At 43.2% G+C, this 10,261-nt stretch overlaps 1 protein-coding gene across 1 annotated transcript in view; it reads right to left on the bottom strand.

Annotated features, from left to right (window-relative positions):
* The window catches only part of gli1 (GLI family zinc finger 1), a 55,352-nt gene extending 45,439 nt beyond the window's left edge, over positions 1-9,913 (bottom strand). Inside the window, exon 1 of the mRNA XM_030052493.1 lies at positions 9,588-9,913. The gene's annotated coding sequence lies outside the window, so the exon portion shown is untranslated. The remainder of the gene's footprint in view (positions 1-9,587) is intronic.
* Positions 9,914-10,261: the final 348 nt, after the last annotated feature.

A 10,261-nucleotide genomic window follows, 5' to 3' on the forward strand; every position in this document is an offset into this window, starting at 1 on the left:
AACAACAGCTGCGACAGCCGCATTGTCATTCCAACATTTGTTTCACGCTGAGTGCAGCAGCAGGTCGTTTCACGGCACGGGAACCAGCGATCTCACTCCGTTTTGCATCGTCAGCTTAATGAGCTGAACTCTCAGTGCTATTTCATGGCTTTAATCATCGATTTCCCTTTGATTTTTACACCCGTCAGTAGATTCTTTAAACACACTCCCCTTGAAACGGTGATATCCAATTAATCTCACGCAGCAGCACGGGGCGTGATGTGAAACCCAGCACAGACATCACACCCACATCCACATCTATCTATGACGTAGATGTGAGGTCAACCTTTTCTTTTTTTTTTTTTTCCTCAGCAGTAAATGGTAATACTTTTTCTGACTTAGTGACCCAGCTCTGCTCCTAAATGGGAGGCCATGTTTCATGTTTCACAACACACACTATAATCATGTGTGCCGTAGAGACCTTCTTTACTGGGGCTCTTCTTGTTAGTTATTGGCTACAAGGAAATGAAGGCCCTCCACAAGTAATTAATGGGTGCAATTATGTAATTGAGGAGGGGTCTGCAGTTTTGGGCAAACAGGACCAGATGTCCCTTGGGCGTGCTTGCTGCGTGAATTCAGTTGTTCTGATTGCTTACAGTGGGGTCAGTGCTGGTGCCGAGACCTCGCCCAGCCCCCACGCTTATACCCAGACCCCCTTTTCTTTCTCTTGTAAATAAATACTTAATGGTTTACAAGTCCTCCAATAACCGTAATACCTTCAGAGCGAATTAGCTCGCAAAGCGGCCAGACAAACAGGCTGGAGTGAACCAAAACTGCTGGTGAAAAGCAGCGTGCATTTTATTTTAAAAGTGTATCACTGCTGAAAACATCCCTTTTGTAGTTTAACGTGGATAAAAAAGTGAATGCTCCTCGGTGGATTGAGCCTTTTAGGCAAACCTTTCAAACTGGAAAATACATGACAAATGCTAAAATCTTTTTCTTTTTGTTCGCTCTTGAAAAGTCCTCATTTTTACCCGACAACAGCGACATGAAGTCTTGGAAAAATGTTAAAGCGTTTGATAAATGGTCCCTGTTATCACTTATTTTGGGTCCCCTTGGTGTGTGTGTGTTTGTGTGTATGAGCACATTATCATGGTGAACTAACCAACCAGCCTCTTGAGTCTTAACTTTACATGACTCCTGTGCTGCCGGCTGATGTCATCTCTTGTGTTCAGTCCTGTTCAGTCACTGAGGGCAAACACCACTGTTTGAACAAGTTGGACAACCTCAACACCTCAAACTGATTCATACCGTTTGATAAAGTCAACTCAAGTGACGTCAGGAAAACATTGGCTTAAACAAGTCCGAGCATTAAACAGTCCTTTAAATATCACGTTTAGAAATACCTGACATGTCCCCTGACAATAATTCCTAATGTCATCTTCTAAATTTTATTTAACACAATAAAACTGTAGGTTTATCTGTTAAAACCTGCATCATAAAACAAACTTCCTGTTTTTAAAGATATTTATTTTCTTCTGACTTCAGAGCAAATGTAATCTTGAGCTAAAACCACTGAGCCTCAGCCCATAATCCAGCCCTGAATCTCTATAGTTTGATAGCTCGCTGTTGAGTGAGCTACTCTCCTTCCATCCCAAACATGGGGGAATCGATGTGGAGGCTAGATGTGGGCCCGGATCTTTCTCATGCCGAGCAAAACAAACAGTCAGCGCTGACACGAAATACAGAGGAGGCAGAATTATGCCTTATCTGATCCAAGTCCTTGAGCTGAGACGTGGTTTGCCTCTGCTATTTTGCTACAGGAGCACAAGCAACACTTCTTGTCTTTTCAAGGTAGAAATGTGATGAATGCTGGAATTTATTTCACCTTGACTTTAAGTCGCCTAACTTAAAAAAAAAAAAAAAAAAGTAATTCTGAGAAAACAGGCTTGTTTTCTGACATGCAAATACATGGGTTCGCTGTTTTCTTGATAGTTATGTAGTAGCTTCCAGCAACATTCCAGTAACAAATGTGAGAAGGGTGTCCTAAAATTGAGAAATGACATATAATACTCTGAAAAACATAGTTGCTCAAAAAAACACGCACAAACAAACAAACAAACAAAAAATAGTGAGTGCAGTTGAGTCGCGCAGGGCCGGGCTAGGCAGCCAGTCAGCCAGTCAGGAAGGTTGAGTTGCAAATGTGTTCCAGCAGGAAAAGCCAAGCTTCAGAGCGAGGCGAGCAGTCTGGAGTCGGCAACTTTCCCCTGCTCCAGCTAGCGCGGCACCCTCCCTCCCTGCAGCCCACCCAAGAAGCAGCCCATGGGCATAAATTTGAGAGCCTGACTCACTGCGGATTTAAAACAATCTGCATCTCTCTCTCCCTCTCTCTCTCTCTCTCTCTCTCTCTCACTCCTCAACTCTCCTTCTCTTCCCCTCACTATGAAATTTTTCTCTCCTTCACCCCTACTCTTTGGCCCTTTCCTTTCCAGCAAATCCCACTGGTAATGAAAAGAAAGAAAAAAAAAAAAACACTTTCTCAGTGCATGCCAATAATATTATTTTTCCAGAGGCTTAATTAGGTTTGTCTTTGCAAATGTTGCAGTGAATGGACAGGAACTGTAGTTTTGTGTGATACTGTTCGAAGGGGGTTCTTCGTACGGGCCGCTAGCCATCTGAAAAAGACAACAACAAAGCTCCCGCTGAAACAAAGTTAATTACATCTCACAAAACACAACCTTCCAATAGTTTGTTGTTTCCTGAAGGGAACTGTTTTCTCAATAACAAACTTCAATAGAGAGTAGACTGCTAGTTTCCATTTATGTTTTATGGCAATGGACCACAGGGAACATAACTATAAACAATATTTGATGCTACAGAAAAGGAAAAAAAAAAAAAAAAAACATCCAGTTGATTCATTTCTGTTTAGGCTATCACAAAACCAACAAAGCAAGTACACCACATCGCTTATGTGACTGTTTATCATGTAGCTGTTTAGCCTAAATGGGTTACATTTAGCTGCAGATGCTTCTCTTCGAAGAGAGATTTATCAGACTGTGCTGTGAAAACAATCCGCAGATGTTACTTACAGATGAAACTGAAGGCTCTAACTCATGCCCTCAATTGTCAGTGAGAGTCTGCGACTTTCCATACGGAACCAAAATACAGATCAACGTCATGTAAAGTCGGCTATAGTAAATATCGGGCGTAGCTATTTGACTGAGGGTGCAGTTACCTTTGACCCACAGCAGATTCATGTTGGTGTATCAGTGACGGGGCCTGCCTGCATTTGGCTTGCGGGGGCAGTAAGTCATGTGTGTGTCACTCTGCTACGTCCGTGCATTTGCACCGACTTCCTGTTCTGGCATCTGATCTGGTTAACGTGGCATCAAGCGAGCTGCTGTCGCTTTCACTACTGTCACTCACAAAGCGGGAAGACAGAGTAGCAATGAGCAGGAAAACGTGATAAATAGGAAGACAGGAAGAGAGAGAGAATGGGTCAAACAAAGAGGCAAGGATGAGACAGTTTTGAAAAAATAAAAAAAAAAAGCTAGGTGCAAATCTGGAAGACAGCGACTAAACTGAAAACATGTGGAGGTGGATGGAGAGAGAAGTAACAAGGCGAGGAGCAGAAAAGGCACAAAGAGAGGACATCTTCCTCCTGCCGGATGTTGTGGCTCTGGCAGAGATGGTCGACTGCCTAAACTATTCCTTTCCTCATTTAAATATGAAGCAACACCACCAATGTGGTTTGCGTCTAGTCTACCATTCTTCTGAGTTATTCTAGCTCTGCGAATGCGGAGCAAATTGTGACGCGTCTTCATTTTTAAAATACATCTTACAAAAATGTATACCACACACTTTCTACAACTGAATGCACTTTTCTTGAACTTGGAGCACTTGGAAAGCTTGTAAACACCAAGAAAAATCAAACACACAGCCAAGCATTGCATAAGTAAGCACAAATGTGAAAGTTACATTATGTAATAAGATTAATATGTTGATGGTGGTGTATACTGAAAGGTGAGTGTGAGGGATGGACTTTCAAAACCTCCCTGAGAGCTGCCTGTGGGTGTGGAGATGGCAGGGTTTGAGCTTCCCAGGACATCTGCCAGCCCGAGGATCTTGAGATGTTATCTCATCTCAGATAACGCAGTTGTTGTCCAGAAGGCCCATGACAAACACACGCAATATGGATATGCCTACGTTTATGCACTTTCTCCTTTAGTGTCTCACTGCTCTTTTTCCCCCTCTTTTCCCCTCTGTGTCTGTCTTCTCTCTCCATGGTTGTCGGAAATAATTATTTTGGCAATAAAATGTAATAGCTTATCACGTAAAACTTTGATGGGAAATTAGTGACTTACATCTGAGCTGCTAAAGAGTAATCAGGCATCTCCTTGACTACAAATTACAATGAAAGCCTGCAGTTTTTCCATTTTTGTTTTGTTTGTTTGTTCTGTTTTGTTTTGTTTTAGCAACGTGAAAAGGCTTCATAAACCGATTAGACCTCATCACACCAAAACTCGAATAAATACAGATTAATTTCTCTTTGGAAGCAGTGACAGCTCCCATATTTAGGTCAGGATGACCCTCCCTGACCATTTACCAGACAGTGAGGGGAGCTCTGCCCTGAGAGCTTTCCTGATTTGTGGAGGTCAGCTGACCGTCAGACATACAGTGCTGTAATTACACTGATGATGGCAGCACCCGAATGCACTGTCACTATGGAAACCTAGTGAAATAATAAACACCACCTCCTCTTCGCTCGCTGCCTGCCGACATGACGACATCATCAGCTGCAGAGAACACACACATTGAGACACACACACAGCCAAAGACTGGCGCAGACGCAGGTACAGACTCTTGGAGGAGTGTGAATGCTCACTGTGGATGAACCTAAACACACATTTACACACACACACACACACACACACACACACACACATACACAGAGACAGATCAATCAGTCTGAGATTTCACCAACAAATTAATTCCTTGTGAAGACTCTTCAGCTTCTTACTGAAACCGATTAGTCAACTGAACGTGATGCTGGGAAAAAAAAAAAATTACTCTGTCTTGTCCCTCCTCCTCACACACTGCTAGTGTTTCACCTGGCCTTTGTCAGGCCCTCTCCAAGCCCACAGCCTCCACCATCTCGCCCAGAAACCCCGATCACAAGCTCATTGTTATGAGCCGAGCTAACATAACAGCGGGAAATGAGTAAGGATCACTGCAGCTTGTGCATACGAAAACTATTCACGGTCTCACCTGGATCCTATTACCACTAGTTTGATTTCTAATATCAACCACATGAGACGATAGTTAGCAAGTCTGCATGCCTGGCTTCTTTCTTCTTAAATGCAAGCGTGCACACACACTCACACACACTCACACACACTCAGACGATTTATCAAAAAACTGCCACCCTCATTCAAAGCGGAGGAGGAGCGAAGGAGTAAGAGAAGAGATCGACTCCGCCTGTTACTGTCAGTGGTGTGCTCGAAACTACATCTCACACACACACACACACACACACACACACACACACACACACATTCCTCAGGCACATGCTTGCGCAAAAACAGTCATGTACATACCAAACATTCACACATACTGAACACAAGATACAACCAACATCATTCACACGAGTGTGAGCCTCCAACTTTTTTAGACTCATCCCATCTGGCATTCAGGCCCTGGCTAAACATGTCCATTTAAAATACACTGCATCATCCTGAAGCATTCTTTATTACCCTTCTGATGAAACTGATGAGCTTTTTTTGCAAGATGATGGAACTGACTTACCAATTTAAAAACATTGACTTTTAAAATGAGATAATAAACTAAGGATCATTGGTATTAATATTCACACTTGATTGTTATTGAAATTACTGATCCTTAATTATAATTATGGACTCTTGCTTTTTAAAACATATCAGAATCACTTTTTGAAACTTTTTGGTGTAATTTTGAAAATACTGAGCAAGGACCATGAGTTGGGAATGTTATCGGAAATGGATACATTGCTTTATTTGGAATAAAAAACCCCGATGGCTTCACTTTCATAGCATCCATCTCTTTACCAGAATGAGTAAGAAATACAGGGCGTTGCCTTCTGAAATTTAGTTTCTAGAAGCTTTCACATGAACGGATAACCTCTACAACTAATTTTTTAATCTGCCAATGTTTGATAAGTTATATAATAAGGGGGAAATGCTGCAAATGACCATGAAAAATGATTTTCAGAATAATTCCCATGGCTGCAACATCTCCCTATTGTATTACATGTGACCTGTGCCTAATGCAATTCAAGCTTTCTAAATGTCTAATGCCTTTGCCCTCTGGTGTCAGCCCACTCCTAAGTAAAACTGCTGCTCCTCCCCCATTCCTCTGTCTCATTCCACCCTCATTCTGCATATTGGTACAATGGTATATTTCAAGGAAGTGGAAATTCAGTTTGATGATTAGTGCAGTCTGACTGCAAGCAAGAATTATAGCTGCAGGAAAATGAACATGATGCATTACATTATGTCCTCAATGGCAAATTCATCCCTTCATTTATGATTTGGGTTTCGTCATGCAAGAGTCAGATGGTTCAGATATGTAGATATTTGGGTGGTGCTAACAAAAACAAAAAAAATCTACATACTCTGATCTCACCTTAGCTAAACATTATTCTCATTATTCTCACATCTTGGCTTGTGGAAAAAATAAGAATGAGCCTAATAAGGCAAATGGATGAACAAGATGCCACAGATGAGAAGAACTGGGAGGGAGAAGGGAGCAGAGTGAGAAGAAAGTGACTGCAGGGCGAGAGGAATACCATTCCGAATTTTGAATACAACACAAGCTCAATCCAGTGAACCGAAAAACGTGTAATAACAAGACCCTGACACTAAAAAAAGTGAGGGAGCAGACCACCATCATCACCATCTCCTCTCGCGCCCTAAGGAAAAAGACGAGGACAGAAAAGCATGGCATAAAGACAGAAAGAGAGCGGGCTCTTGCAAAATGCTGTATGTGTTTGTGCTTATGTGTGTGTGTGTGTGTTTCTCTGTGTCCTCTGGAGCATCCCCAGGGCCGGCTCCCCTTTACCCTGTTCTCTGTGGTGGAAGGGGCTCGGCTCTACGTTGAGTCCCTACAGCGCTCGGCCAGGCCGGCACAGACAGACAGCTGCTATTAAACCCTGATTGTTTCAGGTTCACAGGGTGTGAAAGGGCCTGATTGAGGGGCTCTGATCCCAGTGAGGGTGGTCTTTCTCTCTCTCTCTCTCTCTGTGGAAGGTGGGAGGAGTGTGTTGTGGAGGGGGGAGGAGGAGGAGTGGGGGACAGGACTGGAGGAATCACGTGACGCATGTTCCTTGCTGCGCGGACCAAAATGGAATCTGGACAAAAACACACCACTTGTTGCTGCCTGCCTCTGGGTGCGTGTGTGTCACGTGACTGGCGGCCAGTAGTGCCAACACAGAAATTAAAAGCACCGCCTGCATCATTAATGCCCGAGAAGAGCCATTAAGCCATTGACAGTCCATGCTGAGATGTTTTCTACTTGAAGTCACTATGGATCATTGATGTGGCATCACATCTGCATTACATTTTGTGTCACAGCGTAGCTATGGATTGAACATGCTCCCCGCCTACCTTTGTTTTTACTAGAAAAGACCCCATTCCACTCTGTTTAACTGTATTCAAATGGCTAGAGACTTATCAGTACTCTTGATTTAAGCTCTGATAAACCAGATCAGTCCCATGTCCAAGCTGTCCTGGCTATAGGAGGACAGTTCCTTCCTGTATGGTCTATTTGTTTAAGAGCATTCCCATTAAGGAGCCTTTTGGCCTTAACGCACTGATAAAGAGCAGGGAGGGCAAGGAAGCTCCCCTGCAGAGCTTTTCACACGTGGCCAAAGTACAAGTGCACTTTCCTCCCTCAAACTCAACCTTGAGAAAGGCCTGAGATTACTCACAAGTCTGTCACGTTGTGAACCTCTTGGTGCTCTTCTGTAACGGATAACTTGGCTCATATGCCAAAAGCAGAATCCTTGTTGTTTCTGATATTTACTTGTCAAGACATTTTATTTCCCTGTTGTTTAGCCCATAATCATACACATTTTTAAGAGTAAGGACCACGCTGTTGTTTTAGTTCGCAAACTAGAGCTGAGCACACATGTCCTGAAGGTGATGAGGCACTGAGTCTAATTCCACTGTTGCTAGCACACTATTTCTTCATATTCACAAAAAATAATGTCCTTGGACCATGATTCTTTGGTTATCGTCCAATGTAAACAATTCGAGTTAAAAGAAATAACCTTGTAGTGACTTGGACGCTAATGCAGTGTCCACAAGGTGACTCAAACCTCCTAATTACCCCTCGTCTTTCCCTATCATGACCTTCTGTGAGGTACACCGTGTTTGTGTGTGTGTGTGTGTGTGTGTGTGTGTGTGTGAGAGAGAGAGAGAGAGAGAGAGAGAGGGAGAGATGAGAGAGTGTGTGTGCAAATGCTGTTTAGCAAGGTTGTGAGTGTGTGTACTTAGCACTTCTCACTGTCAGTGTGGAATAAATAAGTGTTTGGCTGTTCTATTGAGTCCAGTGTTGACGCTCTTCAGCACAGAGCCACTAGACACACCAGCAGCCTAATCTTCCCACATTAGCAGCTAAAGTCAAATCTTTTGGAGATAATTACTCAGATTATAGATAAGTTATGCAAGATTTCCCGGAATGTTTGGATTTTTTTTTTTTTCGCTTCCTGAAGAAAGAAAGAAAGAAAGAAAGAAAGAAAGAAAGAAAGAAAGAAAGAAAGAAAGAAAGACTTGTTATTCTCTGCAAATATATAAGAGCCTAAGGTCCAGGGTACTGAAGTTACTGAAATCTCTATCAATCAATTGATGGATCACGTGCTTTGTGCTCTCTGCAGCCTGGCTGTGCTCGGGATGATGTTTTGTGGGTGTCCTGACAGAAACTCACATTTGGAAAAGATATTGGCACCTCAAGTATTTCAGGTTACAAGAAACAGCTGTTCTCGGGCGGCCCTCCGACCCCTCGGCTGGGCCCGGATGATTTTTAACTGTGTTGGCAGTCAGACCCCTAAAAGAAGCACTTCCCAAAGAGGTGGAGGTAGAAAGACAGGAAAAGGGATATTTTCTGAGGTCTAAATTCAGACACACTCCAGTCCGTGCCAACATATTCTCCACATCAGCACAAATGGATGGAGAAGGTAGGACTATGGTCTCCTCAGAATTATGGGTGACTCCAACAAAACGACTGGCATATTAGCCATTTTACTAAGTTAGTAGAAAAGACGGCATGCCGCACAATTAGTGAACCTCAGGGGTTTCCATCTAATATCCGTAATTTCTTAGGCAAATAGTTCCAATGCGTAAAACGGCACGCATCATCACATCTTGCACTGAAGTGATCAAACCAGAACAAGGGCAATTACTAATAGTAAAAGACTGATCAATTCAACAAGTGTGGAAAATTATTATACTTCGGAGTATGCAAAACACAACTTCCTCACACACATGAACACATGAACACGCTCACACGTAAATATTTATCCATCAAGCGCTGTGTTTATGGCGTATCTGAGAGATCGTAGAAGCAAAACGTACCTTAGGACAATGTGAGAAAATTCAGCATGAAACTTTTTGACTTGATTCCCAGTCCTTGGAAGAGCTCAGAGGGTTCAGAGGGGCTGCGAAAGTCTGAGAGTTTCCAATAAAGCCTCTCCTCTCTCTGTGTGGCAGACGCGCTCAGATGGAGATGACTGGATTCTTCTAAAAGCCGAGACTTTGAAAGAAAACACACACACACACGCGCGTATATTTTATCCGTTTCAAAACTTCTTTTCCATTGCTTTTCCCTCACAGTCGCTGTGCGCAAACGGTGACAAAATTGTACCCCATGTTCGGCTATGGAGTCCCGCAAAGCCCCGAAGTTGGTCGCACAGCCAATGCGGGAATGCGCACCCCCTTCTCCTCCTCCCTCCCTCCCTCCTCCCTCCCTTTCTCCACAGTCTGTGGACCACCCCGAAACAGGAAGTTCACTTTTTGTTTTTCTTAAAAAAAAGGAGAGAGAGAGAGAGAGAGAGAGAGAGAGAGAGAGAGAGAGAGAGAGAGAGAGAGAGAGAGAGAGAGACCATGCTGCTTGGATTTTCTCCTTTAAGTTGACGTGCAGCAGGTCATACAAACAAAGTGGATGCATCTGATCCGCAAGGGGACAAAATATCAAATGTGGGGCCCAATTCATAGTCAGTGTGGTCCAAGTGAATTGGAATACATTCATA

The sequence above is a fragment of the Myripristis murdjan genome, chromosome 5 (genome assembly GCF_902150065.1).
Source record: "Myripristis murdjan chromosome 5, fMyrMur1.1, whole genome shotgun sequence".
NCBI lineage: Eukaryota > Metazoa > Chordata > Actinopteri > Holocentriformes > Holocentridae > Myripristis > Myripristis murdjan.